The sequence below is a fragment of the Camelus bactrianus genome, chromosome 12, assembly GCF_048773025.1.
Source record: "Camelus bactrianus isolate YW-2024 breed Bactrian camel chromosome 12, ASM4877302v1, whole genome shotgun sequence".
NCBI classification, from domain to species: domain Eukaryota; kingdom Metazoa; phylum Chordata; class Mammalia; order Artiodactyla; family Camelidae; genus Camelus; species Camelus bactrianus.
The window spans coordinates 45,764,278-45,791,440 of record NC_133550.1 but is presented as its reverse complement, the minus strand read 5'-3'; the positions used below and the strand labels follow the sequence as shown (position 1 = coordinate 45,791,440).

General features: G+C 33.2%; 1 protein-coding gene across 3 annotated transcripts in view; it reads right to left on the bottom strand.

The window, feature by feature from the left end:
* LOC123616141 (alpha-1,3-mannosyl-glycoprotein 4-beta-N-acetylglucosaminyltransferase C) overlaps positions 1-27,163 on the bottom strand; it is a 588,644-nt gene that overhangs the window by 121,092 nt on the left and 440,389 nt on the right. The window contains exon 2 of one of the 3 annotated variants that reach the window (XM_074375321.1): positions 16,342-16,390. The exons of the other annotated variants lie outside the window; for them this stretch is intronic. The gene's annotated coding sequence lies outside the window, so the exon portion shown is untranslated. The remainder of the gene's footprint in view (positions 1-16,341; positions 16,391-27,163) is intronic. 3 annotated transcript variants of the gene reach the window in all.

Below are 27,163 nucleotides of genomic sequence, written 5' to 3'. Positions count from 1 at the left end.
TTGCTTATATGTGGAATCTAAAAATAAAAAAGACACAAATGAGCTTAGTTACAAAACAGAAACAGACTCACAGACATGGAGAACAAACTTAAGGTTACTAGGTGATTAAAAAGGGTAGGAAGGGATAAATTGGGAGTTTGAGATTTGTAGATACTAATTACCATATACAAAACAGATAAACAAGTTTATACTGTATAGCACATGGAACTATATTCAATATCTTACAGTAACCTATAATGAAAAAGAATATGAAAATTAATATATGTATGTGTATGTATGACTGAAACATTCTGTACATCAGAATTTGATACAACATTGTAAACCAACTATACATTAAATAAATAAATAAATAAATAAATAAATAAATAAATAAATAGTCAGGACTAATGGGTCACTCTTTCGATTGCCATTTGTGATAATGGAGTTTGGAGTTTACTCAAGAAATATTCAACATTGTAAAAGGGCTACACTTCAGTAAAACTTAGAAGGCAAAAAATATTGATTATCAATTCTCTACGGATTGCCTTTATACATTTTACTATTGATTTCTAATTTATTTGACTTGTGGTCAGAGAATATACTCTGTGTGATTTCAGTTTTTGAAATTCACTGAGATTTATTTTATTGCTTAGCATACAGTCTTTCTTGATGAATGTTCTGTAAATGCTTGAAAAGAATATGTATTCTTCATTTTGGGGATATAGTGTTCTATAAACATCTGCTAAATAAAAAAAATAAGAGTTCGAGTACCTTCTACCATAACCAAGAAACCTTGCCTACATTAGACCCCAGAGAACTGTCACAGCACACTGCCATCCACAGCCTTGATACTAAGTTTATACTATTAGATGGGCATGAAAAAGTATTCATATGAAAAATATTTTTACATATGAAATATTTCATTATTAATTTTAAATGTCCACAGCATCCCTTTGGGACATGAAGTGTGTTAACAGACTTTCCTCCTGCTTAGAAAACACAGCAGAAGAATATTAGCAAATTCCCACAGCTTAGCTGTATATGAATAAACATTTCCTTATCCTATTTCCTCTGATCTGAAGACCTGAGACAGTGATCTGTGAGTTCTCCCATCAGCCAGTCATGGCACAACCCACCTGTTCTACTGGCGTGTATTCTAACTACTTGTGACTACAGGTTATTCTGTGCAGAAGACCACAGGTAAAACAAACATCCATGCTTGCCTGAAGGAACCCACCTGTTCTTATTTTTCACTTCAGTGCATAGTAATTTGTTCAATTACCTAGGGAGTGTGCACCCTATTCTCTGAGGGAAATAAGATACACTTTTTAAAATATATTAGTCCTTCTGATTTCTCCACCTCACATTCACTCTTCTGGATTGATAATTAGTAATTACATTTATCTATTTACTGAAGCTATTTTTAAAAGTATTCGAAGTAGAATATTATTTTCTGACTTCTATATCAGGTTCTATTATTCTATTTAAACCTCACAGAACTTGCAAGTTATATAACATAACGTCCGTATTTGAGTCCTCATCCTAGACAAGGCAGCACTGGATATTTGTGAGCATTTCCCATTCCTTGGAAGCTTCTCTTCCCACGAATTCCACAACGCTGTATTATTCATTGGATAAAAATTGGGTGACTTATCAATAGTTACCAGCATAACTGACGGGTCGTTATCATTAGATTCAGAGCCTTTCAATTTGACAATAATCTACCTTATTTGATACTTTCTTTGTACATTCTAATCTTATTTTTTCCAGATTGTTGCATGCACTTTTATATTCGTTTGCCTTTAACCTTGCTGTTTCCAAATCTGGCAATATCTTACTTATCTTAAACTTATCTACTCTGTTAAAGTATACTCCATACCTACTATACAGCACTCAGCAGACAGACTAAGCCACTGGCCCATGGAAACAACAGAGAATGGATTCTTTGTCTCTATAATGCCTAGCAAAAAAGTTTTGGCATACTAGAAATTATGAAATGTGTGTGTGTTTGTATAATTTTTTAATTTGATTTCAACTTAAAGTGCATATGTGTCTCGGAGCTAGAGAAAAGTGGGTCTAAATACTGAGGTGTCTGAGGCTGAGTAAGATACAGGTAAAAGAAGCAAGATAGCAGAAACAGACAACAAAAATCATGTCTCCCTATTGTTTAAGATAGTTTTTTCCTCATAAATAGCATATATCTGGGTTAAGGACAATCCTCATTTGAATGGGGTATCCAAGGTGTTTACAGAAGGAAACCTGCCTCTCCTTCAAAGTTAGAGAAACTACTAAATCACAGTGAATCACCAGAGAAGGGGAAAGATGCAGATCATCTTGAGTGAAACTGTTCATACTTAAGGGTTTAAGCCACTAGTACAATTCCATATGATTACACTGAAATTAGTGACGTAGGGAGGAAACGCTGTGGATTACAATATACAGACAGGCTACCCATTATTGGGACAGTGTAGAATCAGGTACAGAAAACTAAATTGGTTCTTATAAGACAATAGCTGAGAGACAAAACTAAGGCTAAATCTCAAGTCTCCGGATTTCACAGCCTTATTTCCCAACAGAATAGTTATTGGGTTCCAGTGAGAGCAAAACAAAGGAAAGAGAAATATTTGAAGAACTGAGCTAAAAAAAATATAGTAAACAATGACAACAAAATTCATTTTGAAGCCTTTCATGTGTATTCATACCAATTTAAGAGAATGATAAAGTGAATGACTAATTAAACAGTATGCTTTTCAAAGGCTTATTGGAAACACTTCTTTTTTGGCATTAAAAAATTGTGCTCTTCTGAAAATTTATAGAAACAAATTATATATGCAAATCAGTGTCTCAGTGACTGCTTAAAATCAGTAGGACTGACCACTTGTGTTCCCAGAAGGAAGGGCACAGAGCTAATTCACTCTGCCTGAGACTGAGTGCACCTACTGTGTTTCAGTTTGGGGTGCAATTATATGTCTGTGCAAGTCTTCACATGCCAATTATTGCACTTCAAAAGATCTGCATATTACTAGCAACTCTGAAACTGAAGAGGAAAAGGATAGTATTCTCTAAACAATGCAATTAGAACAGTATAGGCAATCAACTTTGCTATTTAGTATAAAGTTGAAAGCACTAAAGACTGAAGTAATAAATATTCACAAACACTTCATCATCATACAGAATTGCAGAACAGTGACACATTTTTAATACACAATGCAGGCAGTCATATTATTAAACTTAATGGCATCTGAGAAATGATGAAACGCTCATAGCCTTGAGCTTGTAATGAGATAAGCTTGTAGCCTGATCAGCTTGCATACAAATCATCTCATCTGAATAAAATTAATGTTCAATTTTTATATCTCTCCTCAAGCACTGCTGAGCCCCCCTTTTTATTTTATGAACAATTATAGAAAGGAAAATAAAAGTGTAGCCATGATATGATTTATCAGTGGGAGGGTCTATAATACGTGACATTTTAAGTTCTCATATCTGGTGCTAAATGTAAGATTTCTTATGTACTAAAAAAAATAAATAATGAATTCCTTATGTTAAATATAATGTGAGAAATCTTTTAAAGCTTCCATGTTAATATAAAAATGTTTATGCTTTAAAGTATGTTTTCACATTCCAAAATAATAATAATAACATACTAATATTTAATGTTAAAATGATTGACATTCATAAATTTACTTGGATTTTTCTGAAAATTGATATTCCCTCAAATCCTAATTTTAAAATTATAACATTAAAGGAGATATGCCCTTTCAAGATCAGTCAAAATAGGAATACTTCATTTTCATTTTGTGACTAAAATTTGCATTCAGTATTTTCAATTCCAAAGTAAGTCATTTCCTTATATGCTTTTTGAAGTGAATTAACTGTTACAGGTTTTACTTAAAACAGCTTGCAAACATTTCAAGGCAGGCAGGACACTGCTCTCTTCCCTGAACATTTCCTATAGCATCCCATAGCTATGAAAGTGTAAAAAGCACAAAATCTCAATTTCCATTTCAAGCCTGTACTGGGAAAGAAAACTGCAAAGAAGCTAAAGTAGAAAATCCTTGTGGGATAATTATCTTAGACCATAATTCTTGAACAGGGGCCTCAAATTGTGTTACGTTCCCTCAGTACATGACTTGTAGTTATTTACAACATCAATATCAAATTGTATCTCCAAAAGTAAAATTATCAAGAACTACCACAGTTCTCAATAAAATGGAGATTTAAAGCATTCATAAATTGAGAGTATTCAGGAAAAATATTTAATTAGTAAGCTAAGTTAAAAACTCAACACTTCTTTCTCAAATCCTCCTACTTACTAACAGATATTCACCTCATTTTCTCCACGCAGACGTCTCCTAAATGACAAACTTGAGGACTGAGGTAAAACATAAACTGTACACAATAAGGCCTGGCAAATAATACATGTTCAGTAAGTGCTGGTTATTACTCAGAAGTATCCCTGCACTTCAACTCCCTCTTGCCAACGAAGAGTCTACGTGTTACTTTTCATATGTGTTTTTGCAAGTGGAATTCCTTTAATTCAAAAATCATAAAATTTACAAAGAATTTGCAGTCAGAATTCCAATGTTATTTGGTCCCCCTTCTTCTTCAAAGAAATTCCAGAAATCATAGATATGGCTTAGGTAGGTTGTGGCTTATATAGGTTGTGTCAGAGGTCCCCAAGACAGCCTGATAATTGTCTAACAGGACTCACAGGACTATTCAAAGCTGTTATTCTCTTGGTTATGGTGTATTACAGAGAAGGGATGCAGCTTAAAACCAGCAAAGGGAAAAGGCATATGGGGCAAGGTCCAGGAGAAATCAGATGGATCTCCAGGTGCCCCTCTTAGTTCAGTCACAGTCTCCCACCAGTGATGTGTGACAGCACGGACAAAATGCTACCACTCTGGGAAGCTCACCCGGGCGGTTAGGAGGGGGGTGGTATCTATACTTTTAATGGGGGTCAGTAACGCAGCATGTGGTACCTACAAGACTGATACAGAGTGGCCCAAGGCCTCAGACATATAAAAACCTTCTTATCAAATAGATTTTCCAAGGGTTCAGAGTTACGTCTCAAGAGCCAGCCAAAGGCCAATGCTGAAGATTTCTTTGGAACGTACAGGTTTTGAGAAATCCAGGCCTGCTGAGTTAACCCTATTCTGCCCTGAAATATCAAATGGAATTCAAATCAGGGGACCAGAACACAGAGAAAAAAATCTTGGCACCATATGAAAAGACTGGTGAATGAATACATCTATGCATTTTATTAAAATAAAACCATGTTTTACCTAATTATAACTTTTTCATAATATTGTTTTAAATTGCTTTTCTGATTAATTGACCAATTTTCATGATTCAGTTGCCTTGTTCAATAGTAGGCATAACTGATAGTTCTGGCTTATGCCCTGGTTTATGAGTTGATGCTCTGGTTCCCTGAATGGAGCCTCACTTTGTTCCTGCCACTAAGACTATTCTGTAACCTTTTCTCCAAATTCCTGCATGAAAATTCTAGGCCGCCCCAGCTCTGTGCCCTGACTAACAGGATCCCGCCTGTTTCCTAGGCTCACGCCTCCTACCAGATTCACACAGGTCAGGTTCAGCAATCCTGCTAACACCGACCTCCTGCTTGGATTCCCGAGAGCCCGCCTGCACTGCCTCTCCAACTTAAGCCTCTCCATCTCCTGCCACATCAGATGGGACTTTTTTCAACTCCATGTATCTTTCCCTGAAGCATATGCCCTACAATAGTAAGTTTATTTTGTTTCTAGGTCTTTCCATGGCTTCTGTCATGGTAGATCTCACAGGGTTACTCTGTTTAGAAAGAAATTTATTTCTTATTCACATAACATCCATTCAGGAAGTATTTAGGGGTTTAGTGAGTGGCCAGGTGCTCTTCTAGTGCCAGGAAATATGTGAATATGTAGTTCTCGAGCAGTTGAATGTCTATGTTGATATATGCATTTGCATTAAGACGTATGCACACACAAGCAGTCCCAGTCTTTTTTCAGTTAAGAGAAAAAAAAAATCAGTATGTTAGAATTGACTTTCTCATTAGCACTTTAGCCATTGTCATTGCCATCATTTCGTCTTTTTACAGTCTCCCATGGGTCTTACAGTGCTTTGCTGTGTCCAATCCAGCTCAGATCACGTTTCAGTCCTGTTAAAGATACCATACCCTGATTCTGACAGTACAAACTGTTACATTTCCCACCTACAGTTTCTAATCTGCACCAGTGACTGTAGAACTAATACTTTTTGACCCTGCAAGCTCCTAAGTATGGTGGAGAATACCATACGGTTCTAGCCTCTCTGACACTAAAAACAAAGAATAAAAAAAGAATGAATAGGCCTCTCTCAATACAAACAGCTTAAATGCAACAAGTACAGGACCTTTAGCTCTCCTACTCCTGGAGGGAATCTCATGAATTCACTGATATTCAGATCACTAGAGAAAAAAAAAAATCCAACCTTGAATTAATGTATCAGCACACACTAGACAAATATAACCCCAAAAAGCATTTAATAGATTGTCCATGAAGTAAATCATGGAAGTATAAATATAAAAATTACAAAACATACTACTAAATCTTCTGAAGACCCAGTTTACATTCTACCTTGCATGTTTAATTAAAAGTCACAAAGATAGTTATTTCTAAAATCATTGCTAAAGAGTCAAAACACTCAGGGACATTGTGCTGTAAATCAGAAACTGACACATTGTAACTGACTGGACGTCAATAAAAAAAAAAACTCAACATGCTGTGTTTTCAGTATGAGCGTTCTTCCTTTTTCTGAGAATAAACATTATAGACTAGAACAGATTCTGATGCAGGTTAAAACATTTTATTGATGTAGAATAACATCCATGTATGTTGAAAAGAAAAATGTAAATAATAGGGATTCATAATTTAAATTAAAAAAAATTTTTTTAATTCAGCACATTTACTACCATGAAGAAGTACTTATTGATGTTGAGTATTTCTTGAGTAAATTTCAAACTCCATTATCACAAATGGTAATTGAGAGAGTGACCCATTAATTCTGACAATACATTTAAAATTAATTGCAATTGTAGCCACAGCCAGAGAACTAGGAAAAATATACAAATGAATTGAGTATTTTAGTGGACTCAGCTATTTCTGCAAGAAATTCACTTTTTTGAGAGCTTAGCTTATCTAGCATTTCTTCTGTGTCACTCATGCATTCTTTCTGTAAATGTATGTTGAGTATTTACCATGTGCCTGGTCCTTTTCTGGACACTGAGGACACTGATAGATTAGACAGATAAAACAACTGTTCTTATGGAGCCTGTATTTCAGTAGAAGCAGGACCAACTAGTTAAAAAAATGTGTTGAGTTCTGAAGAAAATAAAGTGGAATGGTGGTGATGGAGAGTAATTAAAGAGTGCTAATTTAAACTGAGTGGTCAGGGAAGGCTTCAAAGATCCAAATAAAAGATGATCCTGGGATGGATATTATGGGAAGAGCGATGAACTATTGTCAAGGTGGGGAAGATTTTAGGGAATTCAGGGAACAGAAAGATCAATGTGACTCAAGGGCAGTGAGTGTGTAGCAGAGAATAGTATGAGGAGAACTTGGCAAGTTAGTCCAGAGCCAGATCACAGAACCTTCTAGCCAGGAGAGAGGATTTTGTATCTAAGTGTAATGGGTAGCAACTGGATGGTTTCGTGGGATGTGTGTGGAAATGGATGGTAAGGAGTTAATGTTGGAAGCAACGGTGACTAGTTAGGCAGTCATATCAGTGATATAGGTGGGAGGTGATGGTACCACGGAATAGAGGTAGTACTAGAAATAGTGTGAAATGGAGTCATTTATAATATTGTTTAACTACTCTAAACAGAAAATGATGGTGGTACTATGTGAATACAGAGGAAAAGGAATAATCAAAGGATCAACAATGCCTAGATCTGAGGCTTGAATATATGAAGAAATGATTTATTTACTGATGTAGAAAGCCAGGAAGGAACAGATTAAGTGCACATGTGTGTGTTTCAGATAGGTTAACTCTGATGAAACTACTAGACAGTCAACTGGAAATGCTAACTTGGTTAAAAAAAATATGTATTTAAATAATTATATATTATCATGTTAAATAATAAAAATTATTTATACTACATATGTGAATGTGTATGTGTGTGTGCATTCCAAATTTGATGAAAAAGGTGACAGGAAAATTGTCCCAGACTTAAAACAGACAAAAGAGATTATTTTATGTCTTCTCAGTGTGGTACAGACTTTATCTTCCTATTAATTAGCCTATTTTCCAACTCTGTAGGGACAGAGATTAACATGCAGATTTGTTGTTATTGCTGTTGTTGAGTATATATGAATATAATTTCTGTCTAGTGGAATAGAAAAAAATAATTTTTTTGCCTTTTAAGACATTTATCAGTTTTGACTCTAACTCAGAAATATGATCCTAACATTCCTCTATTAAATTGCATATTATATATACATTCATATACACATACTTAAACATAAGCATACAGCTATTTTTCATATGCTCTTTGGACCAACTTTAACATCCTGTCATTAGTTAATATGCAAATAGAATCTTTGGCATGTGTTTATTTTATATTCTCATGAGGTTATTAAATTTATCTTTTTGAAAATTATAATTAATAGATGTAGTGGTTAAGGTTACATAGCTGGAAACCATTGGCATATAGATGATCACTATAAAATGGGTGAGACTATGCAGAAATAATAAGGAAAAATATGTGATAATGGTTCTGATTCCAGAGTATAGGGGGAATACATATATATATGTGTGTGTGTAGATATATACACATCTCATTAAGTGCTCAGAAAAAGCTATGAGATTTTGATATCTTCATTTTTAACTGAGTAAATTATGGTTCCAAAAAGCTTGAGTAACACTCTCAGAATTTCACAACTAAAAATGTTAGCAAATGTAGCCCTGGTTAGTATGACTCAAAATTTCATTATTTTTTTTTTCCCCACAAGAGCAAGATAATTCACCAGACGAAAATAGTTTAATTTGTTATAGAGCTAATGGGCAATTTAGTCAATATCCCTTTTCTTTATTCCCATCCCCCTCCTGGTGTGTATGATTGCTATAATTTTGGCTCTGCATACTGCAAAACTATCTCTTAACCTATATTATCTTACCCAAAGGAGTTCCTTCAAAATTGGTTTAAATACAGATCATGTTGGAAATGCAAATACTATCATGGCATGAGGTAATTTAGTCCAGGCAAAATATGAAAAACAAGCTTACATATATTGCAAGATTTTTAACATGTATAACTGTAAGTTTTTTTTTAACTAAAATAATATTCATGAACTAAGTAGGATGATTAAATTGCCCTCCTTATGATTTATGACTTTTCTTTATATAATTATAAGTATATGCATCATAACCACTGATTAATCCTAAATCTAAAATTATAATTAATTATATCCATGTAGGATTTAAAATATGATAATTTGAAAGTGTTACTTCTTCAAATGAAAAAAATCAATTCACAATGAGATTAAAGGCAATGCATAAAGAATATACTATATAATACAAATTAAATAAATGTCACTATTGCTTTCATATTCACTATGCTCTTTAATATGCATGCTCTTGTTATGCAGGTAGACAAAAATGATTTAAGAAGCTTAGGAATATGATAAATCTACTTAAATGACTTTAATAATTCAGTGATAAAGAATATCAAACATAGAGGAAAAAGAATTTTTGAAGAGGTAAGAATAGTTAAAGGTGATTGAAAATGATAATGAACTCATCACTCATATTGCTCAAATGAAAGTTTAAAATATAATATAAATTTTACTGACAGTGGTACATTTATGGTATCTGCTGGATCACTGAGCATACATAAATATCTCCTTCTGGTAAACCACAACTGCTTGAGGGCAAGGATCATGATATTATTCAACTATGCATTTCCAGAGCATATGGTGAGCCCCTCAAACACACATTAATGTATTATTTTCAGTATCTGTGTCTTATACCTCATGACCATCACCTTCTAAATCTTATTAGAATTAAAAAAAAGTATAAAATTCATAACAGGATAAAATGAGAATTTTGACCATTTTTACCTGCTAGAGATATCTACTAAATGATATTTGAAACAGTTCTGTAATAGGAAAATAAAGCAATTTCATGGTGGAATTTGGCTGCTCTAAACTAAGAATAAAATATTAAAATGTATTCATTGAAAGTATTGAAAAAGTGAATGTTTAAAACAAATAAATAAAATGGAAAAAATTATATAACTTATATTTCTTGGTACAATTATTTTACAATTATTTTATTTTAAAATAATCAACAACATAGAACCAGATACTGAGGGTCTGCAATCCTTTATGCCCATTTAAGAGAATCGTAAACAGCTACATAAAATGTAAAAAAATAAAAATTCAGCAAATTTTATGGAAACAATGAATGCAATATGTAAACCATATTATTAAAAAATACTAAATATTTTAAATTTATTACATTCATTCACAAAAATATAATGGAAGATTTTAAGGTTTTTAATGTAAGATGCTAGGTCAATTAATATTATGGACAGTGAATCGTGTTATTTTAATGCTATGAACTGGAAAAGTAATTATTGGTAAAAAATAAATTAAAATTGCATAAAGGCTAAATGAATTATTTGTCTAAATGGCTTTTTCACACTAACTATAATTACCTGTCCTACATGTTTCATAATTTTTGGGATAGTCTACTCGGATTTCCCACAAATGTAGAAATCAAACTTCCTATTTTGTTCTTAAACATCGTGTTCTTAATCCTTAGGGTAAGTGTTTTATAGTTATCTAAAATGGCTTAATGTCTACCATTCATCCTGAGGTTCTGATTCAGCAGATAGGCCCTGACTGAGATAGGCCCTAGTAATCTTCATTTTAATAAACATCTCAGACAAATTTGATTCAGAATTTGTGTGGCACCCTCTGTAAGATCTCTACAATTAGTGCCTAAATCCTGCCAATCTCCCTTTGTAATACTTTTTCATCTCTAGCTCATAGTCAATATCTTCATAATGTAACTCCATTTCAATGCAATAACTGTCAACTCTAACCAGAATTTCTGCAGCCTTTCCCTATGACATTCTAGACTGAAAATTAGTATTAATTACCTTTAAGATTGACCATTCTTAGAGATCCAAACACTGTCACAATTTCACAATCTTTCACACCCTTAGCATTGATCCTTTGAATGGAACATAACATTCATTTATTGAATTATTAAAGAAATCCATGTTATCAATATATCAATCCTGAAAAATCACTGTTTTTAATCAGATCATCCTCCACATAAGAATGGTTAACGGCTGTCGATCAGAAAAATGAAAACTTCCTGAAGGCCTAACTTGATAATATGAAATGCCTTTGATATAGATGGACTAAGACAGCATACCAAACCACTGACCTGGCATTTGTACCAAGACTATATTACATAATTTATTAATTTCAATCCTTACTTCCTGAATTTCAATTCATCAATTAATTAATTAATCAATAAGGTATCTGCAAATCCTTACTAGGATACAATTTTTTATAAAAAAGACTCTTGCTCATATGTTATTTTCAAAAGTAACTGCAAGAGACATATACACACATGAAACAGGAACGTGTACATGACAGTAAATAGCAAATATAATATATACACACAGTGGAAAACAATTAACATTCCCCTTAGGTAACACTTTGTAGAGCTGAAGGGCCTTGAGTAGGTTTTAATGGATATTTAGGAATTAGATAAGCAAAGAGGTAAGAAGGGGTTTTTTAGACATGAAATAGAAGAATGTGGGATGCCTTTGAAAGATAAAGAGTATATCAACTTGGCAAAAGCAGAGCGGTTAGAGACAGTTAAAGTATGAAATAACTTTTAAAGTATAGCTTTAAAGGATAGCTATGTTTCAAGAGACTTAAGTCTGTCAGGCCAAAGGACTTGTAGTTTATCCTGTAGGCTCTGTGTTAACGTGATGATTCTGGTGAAGGTAAGTGGACAGCAGAGTGATATGAATTAGATGATATCCAATGTCTTTAAAATCGAAAATAAAATACTTTGGAAAACTGAGATGCCTATATCTTGCTATTCAATCATTTATTCAATCAATGAGTAATTAACTCTATGCCAGGCACTCTGATAGGTAGTGAGAATACAATGTTGAGCAAAAACACATGGATCAGGTGGTTTAAATTCTAAAGGGAGAGATAGACACTAATCAAATAGTCACACAACAGTTCATGACTGAAAACTGTGACAACTTCTGTGCAAAAGTGCATGGTGTTTCGTGAATGTGTATTAGGATTCCAGAGATGGTTTGTTGAATAAGTGGAAATGTAGGGTTGGGGAGAGAGTTTTACAGACCAAATAAGAACATGTGCATTTCTAGGGAGCAGAATACTTTTGGGAATATGAAAGAAAGCTAGTGTAGCAGAGAGGGAGAGAATAAGATAAGTAAGCCACGTAGCTAGAGAGGGAGGCAGGAGCTAGATTAAGCAGGGCTGGTTGGGATCTTGTAATGGCTTTATCTTAAAAAGAGCAATAGGGGTGAGTCATTGCAGAATGTTAACAGGAGATTGACACTGAACTTAAAACAGTTCAATTAGGCTACCACATGGCAAGGGCATATTGAATGTCTGGGACATGTAATTACCAAAATGAGTTATCCATCCAGGTAAAAATATTAAGTTTAGGATTATGATTTGGTAGATAGGAGGAAAAGGGCAGATTTAAGGGATATTTAGAATAAAACTTAGCCAGACTGGATATTGAAAGTAAGAAAAAAGAAGATTTAAATTATAACAAGTAGATTTTTAGACAGACTGATTAGATGGATGAAGGCTCCTTCATTAAGACAGCTCTCTCTCTATATATATATATTCAATATGCATTAATAAGTATCTATCTCAATTATAATTATACATATCTTAATGTCTCTCTATACAGTAATGCACAAAGATTTAAACATAAATATAAAGAATATATTATTGCAAATATCACATATATAGTTAATATACTTAAAAAATTAAAATGCCATAGATTCATAAATTATGGGTTCTGTTTTTTTATTATATATACTCTAAGCATAATTTTAGAACAGTCCTTTTTTTCACATATTTTTATTGACCTATTATCCTGCAATAAATAAATATTAAATGAACTGAAAACCAAAGGCTATCAGTGTCAAAAGACCAAATATTTTGCTCCTTTAAAAGTATTTCTACATGTGGATTAGTTCACAAAGTGAACTGTTTAATTGAAGCTTTACAATGTTTTTATATATGTGGTACAGCAATTCTTTTTTCACTATTTGTCCTTCTCAAAATATTTTGTTTTCTTAAGCTCTTTCATTATTTGAATCACTTGAAACATTTTAGAATTATATCGTCAAGTGCTGTAAAATTCTCTATAAGATTTGATTCAAATCAAATTAAAACTATGATACAAATCTGGGACATTTGTTCCTTTTTAATATTCCATTTTATAAACTCATTTTGATAGCAAGAATACTATAATTACAAAACGTAATGATGAAGTCATATCCATTATTTAATTAAAACGATAAATAGCCACTTCATCTAGTTTTCTAAGTGTCTCACATTGGCCATAGTTGAGTTGATTCTGGCCTCATAAATATCAGGGTTTGAAAAAACAAAGCTCAGTGCTTACAGATTATTGCATATGTCAAAGCTAGTCATTTCAAAAGTTCAGTAATATCTAAATTAAACAGTTTAATTTGAAGGTGCACTATGTATGCAAGGAAAAATAATATGCTTAAAAGACCTATATCCTGCTTTGCTGTCTGCAGCTTCCTTATTTTTATTACCTTTGTACCACAGCCAAAATTATCTAAATGTATTGGAGGTTGAGAAGCAAGGGCACCTAGACATAGAATTACAGTCAACGATCATGGATTAGGTACTCAACTGAGCAAAAGTATATCTTTTGACAGGCTGCAAACCTTTACAAAATTATTAAAGTAATAAAATGCAACTTAAACCCAAACATGATATAACATTTTCAAGGATGAGTTTTGTTTTTGAGGGAAAAAAACCCAACTATGTACTTGGAATAAAATTTGACTACGGAACCTTAATTCAAAAAGATACATGTACCCCAATATTCACAGCAGCACTATTTACAATAGCCAAGACATGGAAACAACATCAATGTCCATTGACAGATGACGGATAAAGTTGTGGCATATTTATATAATGGAATACTATTCAGCCATAAAAAATAATAAAATAATGCCATTTGCAGCAACATGGATGGACCTAGAGATGGTCATTTTAAGTTAAGCACGCCAGAAAGAGAAAGAAAAATACCACATGATATCACTTACATGTGGAATCTAAAAAACAAAAAAAAATGACAAACTTATTTACAAAACAGAAACAGACTCACAGACATAGAAAACAAACATGGTTACCAGGCGGGGAAGGAGAGAAGAAGGGATACATTAGGAGTTCAAGATTTATTTAGAAACACTTATCAGCTAAGTCTTGATAAAACAGTGTATAAGGTGTATTATCTGCCCTCAATGAGCTTACAGTCTTTTCCAAATATGTTTAGTGTTTTGGTGAAGCATTGCATAGGAAGCTGTCAGAGCCAGTGTGGCTGTTTATGTGATACAATTGTAATTGAATTTAGTCAAAACTTAGTGGTATCTTTAATAAATATCATTTCAGGTAATGAATTTGGAGGTTATTCAAGAAATGTTCATCCTCATACTAATGCTGCTTCATGGTTGTAAATACATTTTAAGTACAAATGCCTATGAGTTATCTCTTCTTTCTAATGTGTGCATGAAAAGTACAAATTAATCCAAATTTAGTCTTATTAACTGAAAAATTTAAACTTATCAGCCATAGCTTTACCATGCTAAATTATTTTGTTGGCTTATTTAATTCCTTTTTTAACAATTATCATCAGTAATGAAACAAATCCACAATGTGTGTCTTCCTATACAATGCACAACATCCTTATGAAGTATTTGTCAAAAGACAGAAACTTATTGTGAGGTAACAAAACATCACACAAACCCCAACTGAGGGATATTTTAAAAAATAACTCTGAACTCTGAACTCTTTAAAAATAACAGCATCAAATAACCAAAGAGAGAGAGAGAAAGACAAAGTCAGGAAGTATGCCAGATTAAAGGACGTCTGACAACTGAATGCAATGCATAATTCTGGATTTTCTTTTGCAAAACAAGGACATTATTGAGACAACTGAAGATACGAATAAAATCTACAGATTAGATAACAATGCTGTAAAGTGTTAATTTCCTGACGCTCACAGTTGTACAGTGATTAGTGTTTTCCACTGTTCCTGCTGCTTGGATCACGAGAGAAATGAAATCACATGTGGAAGTGGTAAATACAAACACCCTGAAATGCAGTGTTTGATGTAATGGCTTCTTAATGTAAGCCTTTTTTTTTCCCTGCTACTGCCCAGGCCCTGTATCACTATGGCTTCGCTCTCAGTGCCTTCTTGTTGAGCGCAATCCTGTACAATCGAAACAGCATCCAGAACACCTCAACTCAGGATCTTTGGCACTACTTTTTTCTATTCTGCTTTATTTTGTTTTTAAGCTAATTTTATGATATAGATTAGATTGCAAAAAGATATGAAAAAGTTCAGAAATATGTTAGTCAAAGAATAAACATAGCTGCCAGCAGTTATCACCATTTTTTTTTTTACTACCTGTGTCATAATTATTGATTCTTAGTGATGACAGGAAAAAAACAGTGCATCACTTTCTTCTATTTCCACTCAACTTTTAAACTTGAAGGCCACAAATGAATAAGCAGATAAGCACAGTAAAGAGGCAAACAGAGAAGAGAGTACTGCTGTCCATGCCTTGGGTTTTCATAGAAGACCCCTGACCCAGCCTAATTTCTAGCTTACTATCTGGTTGAGTCTTACTTTTCCCCTTATTCTATTCTCTGTTTTGAACCACTTGCTCTGAACACACCAAAACGTTTTATAACTTCCATATGGTTCTCTCTACCTAGAGATAATCATTTCTACTCCCTAAACTTCTTCTAATTGAAGAACAGTTATTCTTTTTCCAAATCAAGCTCAAGCTTCACCTCTATGTAAAGCCTCTCTTACTCTTTTTCCCGCACAGGAAGACTCAACCATAATAAATTATTCTACCATTTCTTATTTGCTTATTGGCAGTCTCATTACCAACGTTCCATTAGTTGCTCATATCTACACCACCTACACCTAACAAAGAGGTGAGCACACAGTCGATGCTCAATGAATAGTTAAGTAAATGAAGCAGGGATAAAAATACACATAAGTAATTCAGGTCAAATTTTTCTGATGTACTCTTACCTTTGGGGAGAAAAACTGGAGTGTATTTCACGTTCAAAAAACACCAAAGCTAAGAAATAAAAAGGATATAGAGAAGCAGAATGAACAAATAGTTCACAGAATGAAAACATCCAAAAGAGAAATAAAAGAAGTTGCAGACCTAATGATCTCCCCACTTTGCAACCTTTTCTCCTACCAGAACCCAGCCAAGGATATGTAGACAGTAAAACCTGGTGCAGTTATTAACTAGGCCAGAAGTGTTCCATGTGAACTTAATTCTTCCAACACCAACACGTGATTTAGAAGTGAAGAAGAGGTGGGAGATGTTTTTACTCTCTGATGTGTTACAGAAAGCAGAAGAGACAGTATCATCAGTTGCCAGGCTAGAGGATTCCTGTTTGACTAGATTTCTTTGAACACTGGTGACTGAAAATTTCCATAGCATTATGCTGTGCAGAGCCCTTTCCACAATTAAGTCAATCAACTATTCTAATAGATCATTGAAGCAAGCATATCAAGTTTATACACCATACTTAACAGATCAAGAATCTGAGGTTTAGATTAACTAAATGACCATGCAGTACCTATTGTTATTGTATCTGATACAACCCAAGGGACTTTTTCTCATAGCCTAGTCTTCATTTTACTTTACCGTGCCACTTCAAACAATTACCTTGTAATAACTACATTACAAGAATTTCCCTTCGGACTGTGAATTTCAGTAATCTTTGTTATCTGCTAACCCCAGTCCCATTGTGCGGTTTAAACTTCATAAATGTTTGCTGGACAAATGAATTTGCATTTCTAGAGTATTTACTTATTTACTCCACATCCAATAATTATTTAGATTCACACAGGGACAAAATTGTTTCGTAAACAGAAATGGTCATCCCGAAAAACTGTAAAGCTTAAGTGTCTAAAAGAAAGACTCTCAGACCAGACAGACTTTGCAATCCCAGCTGCTGAACTCACTCCCTAACTGCAGACTATGTGGAGATTACTTATCATAACACCCTTTTGGGCCTCACTTTCCCCTCTGGTAAAATAAGACCTATATCCTCCCTATCTCAAGGATGTTAGATGGATTAAGTGAGTTGATATAAATAAGACCTTAGAACAGAATCTAGCATTTAGTAAGCATTACATGTTTTAGCCCCTGTTATTATCATGGTATTATTACTATTATTTTACTTAGAAAATTTTGACTGAATACAGACTCAGCCACTTGATCTTGAAAATATTGTTTTATATCACTACGCTCAATTTTTTCATCTGTAATATTGGATCACATTTTCCAAATAACACACTGAAAATACTTAGTGTGTGTCCAATGAAATTTATATTTTTAATTTCATTTTATTTAATAAATATTGAATAACTATAGTGTATCAGGTCCTTTGTTGGTCTCTGAGGATGAAAGATTTTAAAACAGGTAAAATGATTGTCTTATATTTTAATGGGGAATAGAGACATAATAAACTATTTTTACAAATACATAGTTACACATAGTGAATTCATACTTAGCCAGAAAAACACTCAGTTAGAGCTAACATCTGCAACACATAATTTACCATCCACTTAACTTTTGATTTATGTAGTTTATCAGTTTTCTGTATATTCTTTAAGTTTGTTAAGGGCATGCCTTAGATTTTCAGCTCCAGGCAAAATGACCATCCTCCAAATATACTACCGATCATATTTTTTTAAATAATTAGGATTTATTTGATTTTCTTCTTAGATTAGTGGTGATAAAACAAATGAAAATGAGATCATCTCTAATGAAGCTGACAGAATTCTAAACCCAGGTGTTCTAACTCAATGTACTCTACATATCTTTCAATAATTAATATTAATGATTCAATTTATTAAAGTTATTAGAATCATTGATGACTTTTCCAGGTATAAAATTACAGAGTCATTACACTTTAAACCATAACCGTAAAATTATATGCCTAGATGGCCATGCATATACAATTTTGAATATGAAACTGTCACAGAGAAAAATGTTAGCTAGCAAAATCTACATTAATGCAAGCATTAATGTTCTGTGGGAGACTTCCAGTTTAGGCTGGGATAAATTGTGATCATGGTGGTTGCTTACTATAGGAGAGAGAATAACCTAAACAGGATTCTACAGTATTTCTTAGGAAAGCTGCCTGTTACCCCTCACCTAATCGTGATTTTTATTGCTATGAACACTTAGTTTAACTCTGTATCAGCAACTTTCATATTGAGCAACTCTATTATATGCGAATATTTATATATTCAAAAGATCACTAAAACAATATGACTTTCTTATCAATTTACTAAATTAAGAGAATATATTTTTTGAAATGCAAATTTGTGTTTTGTAATTATTATCAATCTCAAGCAGTGATGCCCATAATGGGATAATTATTTAAGGATATTTTAATTAGCTGTCTTATTTTTGTTCAAAATGTTGTTTCGTTTTAAAAATAACATGCACCAGATCAGCAGAAATTGGTCACAATGAGCTACAGTATTTTATACAATTATGAGCGTATCATATTTGCACCTCCAAAAACACATTTTTGTTCAAAATAGTGATCCAATACTTAGTTTGACCTTCCATGGTGTTATTTCTAAACAGTGTTATTAGATAGAGAAAAGTTAACATATAATTTAATGATACTTTATGTATGTGTGTAGGGAGATGTGGACACTAGGATAAATTTTTCTTAAATATAATCAGCCTGAGAAAAAACCAAAAAAAAAGAGGGAGTTTCACTGATATTTCTTCTTTGAGCCCCTTTCCTATTTATGACTTCTCTACATTTTATTTTTGAAGGCTGAATTGTATTTTATGATCTGTTAATATTTTATTAGTTTTTCCCCTTCTTTCTCCTTTTTTGTGTTTATGCTCGCTTGTATTGTGATGTAATTTTTTTGCCTCCAATAAACAATGTTGTCATTGTGTGTTCAGCTAGAGAAATATTGTCACATTCATATATGGAAAGAAAAATAGCCTACGGTACAGTATTTAATAGATATTCCAATGCCATGATCTATGTTTTTCACAATAAAATTAGAAGTTGGTTATTTTCACCAAATAACACACACACACACACACACACACACACACACACAGCTGAATAAGTTCATCTTCATTTGGGATATTTCTATTTCTTTGTTTTCATTATTACACTGAATTTACCTTGATCTTTATGTACCTTCCTAGTCATTTCTTTCCTATCTTCTTTTTCACATGGTAGTAAAGCATAGTTCTTAAGGACCCATAAGAAGACACAGCTGGATATAAATTCTGTCTTTTTTATTTTATCAGTTGTATGAATTGAGTAAGTTACTTAAATCCTAATTTTGTCATCTGCAAAATTTAGATAATATTGTCTCCTAATTGGTAGTCCACTGGAATTTTAAATGAGATGACGCATATGACACTTTAACAGTGCTCGGCAAGATGTCACTAGATATATGTATTATCATTGAACTGTGACTCTCTTTCCACTGTTGAAAACCAAGCTTTCCTTTATTACGCTTTTCCATTTCCATGTCTCAAGTGTGTGGTTCCACTTCTTGTGAAAGTGTTAGTGATTCCTATAATTTAAACGTTCTGGATGGAGTGATATAAAAACAAGCTTTATAAAGCTTCATCGTAGGATAAAAATAACATTATTGAGTTTAAAGGGTTGGGAAGTAATAATGAATTTATTATCTTGGAAATAAAAAATAAAGGAAAAGAAAATGCATTGCCCAGTCCTAACTCTCATTGACATTTTCTGTAATAAGCTTAGAACTCATATTAGTATCGTTACTTTAAAAGCATGTTAACAGTAGATTACTCGGTATTTGGAATTAGTAGCATATTAATACTTTTCTATTGCCACAAAACACATTCCAAGGTATTTCAGCTGGTAAGTACAATTTACTATATATAAGTTCCTATAAATAGAAAACTCAGTTGTCACTTAAATTTTTGTAGATGAATTTGGCTTAAACCAAAAAAAAAAAAAAAAAAAGAATGTGCACAAATTTAGGTAGAATATAATCAAGCATTTAAAGAAAGATCTTGTAAACTGATGATACATACCAATAATACTTGGCAGTATATTAAATAACTGGATATATAATATGTTTGGTTTACTTAGTTCACAAAGCTAGAAAACTAGAAATCAACCAAAACTTACCCCTTTACCTTATGCTTCTATATGCTGTTGTTCGTCAAATCCCAGTTTTCCACTTCAAATTTCTCTTAAATTTGTTCCATCTTCTATATCACCATATTTAGTATGTTATTTCAGAACCTCCTCAGTTCTCACCTGACCTGCCAAAATGTTCTTGAATTTCATCTTCTTGCTTTCATTACTGTCTCCTTCCAATGAATCTGCCAATGGAGTATTCTAAAGTACTTATCCAGGCTTCTCCCTCACCTTTGTAAGTGCATGGCTTTGCAATGCCAGACGATTAGCAAATGTTCTAGTGCAGTGGTTCTCAAACTTTAAAGTGCACAGGATCACCTGAAGGGTTTGTTAAAACTAAGTTTCCCAGGACTCTACCTCAGTTTCTGCTTCAGCAGTTTTGAGTGGGACTTGACAAGTCACATCTCTAACAAATTGTTAAGTGATGCTGATATAGCTGGTCTTGGGATCATGCTTTAAGATCTTTATTATGACCTAAAATGTTTTCATAATGCTTTATTCTTGGAACTGATCTCTCACCCTATTCCCTAACATTCATCTTCCACAGAGGCCTAAACACTGTGAGCTCTCATACATTTCCATTCAAGATCATGTGCCCATTCCTCTGGAGCATCCTTTATTTCTCTACTTCATTTTTCTGAAATCTTGTTTACTTGGCTTCCTGACGATCACAATTCAAGACTCAACTCAAACAGTTTTTTGGCTGGGAAGCATTGCCAAGCTCTTTTCTTGCATAGGTCAGATAGTACCCATGTGTCACACAGTACCTTTGCATTCCTTTCCATATACTCACCCACATGTAATTGTTTTTTTCTCTTTTGCATCCTATTCTTGTGAGCGCTTCATCTCATTTCTCTATCTATTCAGAAACATGTCTGGGTTTTAGCTCCATAAATGTTTATCATAAAGTGAAAAATGCACATGCTAATCATTGGAAAAAAATAGGAAAAACAACAAATAAAAATATGTCTATTAGGTTAATAGTACTTTTGAGAGCTTCTATTCTAAAGCTCCTTTAAAGTTATTGCTTCCATAAATAAGAATACTGTACTGTGTGCTGTGAATCTTAACAATTACATAAAATATTGGTAAAATTATATATTATATTCTACACAATTCTTTTGTAAGGATGAATCACAATCCATGTTTGCTATTGTTATTTTATCTAGAATGTACTGAAAGGGTAAGAAGAGATAATGTTTATAATACACTAAGTGATTGTTCATTATTTAATTAAATTAAGGAGTATGTATGGAGAGCTTACTATGAGCAAGCACTGTTCCAGTTTATGCAATTTCCCCAAACTCAGAGATAACAGTGAAGTAGAAGGTACGGCTGTCTGACCCATTTACTATTCCATCATCAGTTCTACATTCCATGTAGTGTGGCTGGTTAAAATTGTGTGAAAATACCAGCTTACTAGTCAACCAAATAGACCTGAGCTCTCCCAAGATACATTTGTGCCAAGTGTAGGTTCTAGCAAGGGGATGAAGCTACTGAGGAATTCTCATCAATGCTCAAGGTACGATGGAAGACACAACCAGGCAGCCTAATTAGAAAAGTAACCATGATATTCAGCATGATGATCAATATTATGGTGGAATTACTTTCACTGGGATATTCCCTGAGACTAGTCCATGAGATTTTTTTATCCCCTGGTTTTGTTGAGGTATAAGTGCCAAATAAAAATTGTGTATATTTAAGGTGTGCAATGTGATGATTTGATATAATGTATACATTGTAAAATGACTACCACAATCAGGCTAATTATAACATCTATTATCTTGTACAGTTATCTTTTTCTGTGTGTGTGGTGGCAACACTTAAGATCTATTCTTTCAGTAAATTTCAAGTACACAATACAGTATTATTAACTATAGTCACCATGCTGTGCATCAGATTCCTATAACTTACCAATCTTTTAACTGAGAATTTGTATCCTTTGACTGGCATCTCCCTATTTTCCCTACCCCTAGCCTCTGGTAACCACCATTCTACACTTTGTGACCATTAGCTCAACATTTTTAGATATTTTAGATCACATATAAATGAGATCATGCTATATTTGTTTTTCTCTAACTGGCTTATTTTACTTCGATTAATGTCCTTCAGTTTCATCTATGTTGTAAATGGCAGGATTTTCTACTATTTAAGGCTAAAGATTTTCCCACTGTATATGCATGTTACACATTCTTCATTCATCAAGTGATAAACAGGTGGTTTCTACACCTTGGCTATTGTGAATAAAGCTGCAATGAACATGTGAGTGCAAATATCACTTTAACACACTGATTTCACTCCCTTCATATGTAAACTTAGAAGAGGGATTGCTGGATCTATGGTATCTCTATTTTTAACTTTGTTAAGGAAACTCCATACTGTTTTCCATAATGGCTATATTAATTTACATCCCCAAAATAATGCACAAGCAACCCTTGATATTTCAAAAGATTAATAGGTTTTTCTTTTAACTTTCTTTAACCAGAATTGATGCACAAACTTTTATTTACAAAAACAGAAAAATCTTCAATGTGTACATTTAAAAAACATGTTGATTCCATGTCTTGGCTACTGTAAATACTGCTGCTCTGAACACTGGGGTGCATGTATCTTTTTGAATTAAGGTTCCCTCTGGATATATGCCCAGGAGTGGGATTGTTGGATCTTATGGTAAGTCAAAGTTTAGTCTTTTGAGGAATCTCCATACCATTTTCCATAATGGCTGCACCAAACTACATTCCCCCCAACAGTGTAGAAGGGTTCCCTTTTCTCTATACCCTTTCCAGCATTTAAACGTACATCAACAAATGACTGCATAAACAAGTTGTGGTATATTTATACAGTGGAATACTACTCAGCCATAAAAAAGAATAGAATAATGCCATTTGCAGCAACATCATACTAAGTGAAGTAAGCCAGAAAGAGAAAGAAAAATACCATTTGATATCACTTATATGTGGAATCTTAAAAAAAAAAAAGGCAAATGATCTTATTTATAGAACAGAAACAGACTCACAGGCATAGAAAACAAACTTATGGTTATCAGTGGGGAAAGAGGGTGGAAAGGGGTAAATTGGGGGTTCGAGATAAGCAGATACTAATATATATAAAATAAACAATTTCATACTATATAGCACAGGGAACTATACTCAGTATCTTATAGTAACTTATGGTGAAAAAGAATATGAAAATGAATATATATATATATTTGTTCATGTATGTCTGAAGCATTATGCTCTACACCAGAAACTGACACATTGTAAACTGACTATATTTCAATTATATATATATATATATACACACACACACACACAAAAAAAATGTTGAAACAGGAACCATTTTAAAACATGCAAATAAATTCTTTCCAGTACACCTGCAAACTAGAACCAAATTATCTTAATGATTATTAGATTTTCCCCAATATCTGATAAACAGAGGTGGGACAGGAACTATGTATTGAAAATTCATAAAAATAATTTATTCACTATGTCACCAACACCCTAATATATAACAGATATAGAGGTAAAAATGATTTTTTGAGAAAAAGAAAGTATTATTTATAAAATAATCAATATTCTGGGGAAGAATTTACAAAGGAAGTTATTCTGTGATTACAGTGTCTAGTACAATATATTTTGGGATATATCCTTCTTACTAATCATTTGCATCTGAATCTTAGTCTTCCATTGTTAGGCTTATAAGAACAGATTCTTATTACATTGGGCTGAATCCACTAGACTGAGTCATTATATTTATAATATTGAGTAAGAATTCTAGTTTATTAGGAGCAGTCATATTTAAAACATATTTAATTTCCACTAATGATGTAGAAGGCAGTTTGCTTATACTTGTCATCATTTAGTATTTAAGATGATTTGAGAATGTGAAAATCGAATGTAAATACAGTAAATATATTGACAGAAAGAAGATGAACTTGACAATCTGCACAGAGCATACTGGCTGGGTAGAGCATTTGTACTCCCTGGTTGAGGGCATGGATGTTCACAGTTATGCTGAGAATTTAATTAAGAGCAGAATGTTGGCTTTTTAATCCTTCTTGCTTTTACTATTCTCAGAAGATTAAAATGACATTTCTTGCCCTACCACACCTTGTCATTCAACGTTTTTTTGTTCCTGTCTTTGTTTATAGTTAAACAACTTTGTCAGAAATTTCCCTCCCAGACTGCTCTCCCTTAATCGGAAATGCCTGTTCATTTTCATTGTGGTGATTAGTTAAAGCCAATGGCTGCCTTTCACTAGATCTGGACCCAGAGATAAACACATGGAAAACACTAGTTTCAAAATCATTACATTAATATTAAGATGCTTACATTAATATTAGGACTAGCTTGTCACTTCATTGCTTAGTCATAGTCTGAGCTTTTTCTTTTTAGCCAGATTGTCCCTCAGTAATGCCTAGCTTATCCGACTCATAGATCCCTACATGTTTTGGATCAATACCCTTCAATTCTGCTCTGACCTTTATGATCTCACCTCTGTTATGAGCCTGCTCTCTGACTTTCTCCAGAATTCTTAGATCTGACCTGTTTCCTTGTTACTTGCTCTTTCCCATCCAGTACTCTTCACATTTTAGGATTACACTTATTTCTAGACTGAAGGCTGTATTGACAGTTACTTAAAACTTAACCTGCCTCACGAGAAGTAGCTACCCAATTCTGACACTGATACTGGTATCAGTTTAAGTTTTGGAGGAGACAGAGTTATGGTAATACTTTGCGATGAGGAATGACAACACTTGGAAACAATTCAACAGATAAGTAGTCAATTAGCACATTTAACTACAGTAGTTCCCCTCTACCCCACCCAACTTTATCTGTAGTTTCCATTTTCTTGGTTTCAGTTACCCACTGTCAATTATGGTCCAGAAATATTAAATGGAAAATTTCAGAAATAAATACATCATAAATTTTAAATTGAGCACCCTTCAGAGGAGCATGATGAAATCCAGCACCGTTCCTCTCTGGTTAGCCCAGGACATAAGTCATCCCTTTGTCCAGCATGTCCACTCTATATACACCACCTGCCCACTAGTCACTTAGTACCTGTCTCAGTTACGAGGTAGACTATAGTGTAGTCTCAGTGTTTGTGTTCAAGTAACCTTTATTTTACTTAATAATACTCCAAAGTGCAAAAGAAGTAATGCTGGAAATTGGAATATCCTTTCACTGTGTGTAATTTATAAATTAACTTTATGATAAGTGTGTCTGTATAGGAAAAAACATAGTATATATAGGGTTGGTACTATCTGAAGTTTCAGGCATCTACTGCAGGTCTTGGAACAGATCTCCTGTAGATAAGGGAGGACTACAGATCACGGATGTAATTATTTATATTAATTAATATGTTTTGTTATTAATTAATTTTTCAATGAAATCTTGCAGATAATAAATGCTTCATGAATCCTAAATCATTAACTTATGCAAATCTGAACAACTGATCTGAACAATTCTCCTAATCATCAATAACTTCTATCACGATGAATAACTCTTCTACGATGAACACTACAGTTAGCTAAACTCTGATTAATTGAGAACTAGATTGTGGAAGAATTTTTATAACAAAAGCAATCTGAGGGAATTTTTGCTCCTACTTTTTTGGTAGCAAATGAGAGCAATGTGTCTTTTTTCTTTTCAGTGTTCAGTGTTTTTCACTGACTTTATGACTTGTGAATTATTTTTCTAATAAAAAATTTCTTAAACTGTTGTCAATATTCTATATTCTTTTAATCCATGATACTCAACATTAGTTTAGATCATCCACTTCTAGTTCAACCACTATTTGAACATCTTTAAAAATGGGAATAACATTCTTCCTACTGTATTGTATGACAATGGATTTCATGTTGACAATTTTAATGCACAAGATAGCCTAATTCATACAACTGAATTCTTCTAAAGATTCTCCCTGATGTTGCTCTAATTTAATTCCATACGGCTGGAGCCTTCCATTAATATGAGCTTAATGTTTTAATTTTTATTTTTTGCTTATTGAAGTAATATTTCTGTATATTAAAAATCATCCTTTTTGGGTGTACAATTCAGTGAATTTTGACAAACTTATACAGTGGTATAACCATCACCACAATAAAGATAAAAAATATTTCCATTGTCCAAAAAGATGTTTTCATTACCTTGTATTGTCTCCTTTTTCCTTATCCCTGCAAACCCTGGTAACCACTAATATGATTACCAATAGACTTACCTTTTCTAGAATGTCATATAATAAATCTTTCCCTTTTTATAGGAATGACTTCACTGTTATTTAATGAGAACCTATAATTGGTCACACACATAAAAATTATTGTAATGAGATAGAGTATTACTACTTTGACCCTAGATTTTGTGTCTTCCTGCCTTTCAACTGCAAAGAAAATGCCATTTCTCAGGGCTTCTCCAGATATGAAAATGTTAAAAAAAAAAAAAAAAGAAGTTATTTATCTAAGTTACATCTCATTAAGAATACTTCACACAATTTGAGAATGAGGGATCTCCAGAAATCCAAAGATATTCTTGAATTAGGAGAAAACTACCTTGGCAAATCAAATGGCAATTTTATCTGATGGTTCCCAAGTGAGATACCCAGTACATTCACATCCACAGCGAACTGCTGTGGAAGACGAGGCATATGCCCTGCTGAGATGAGGA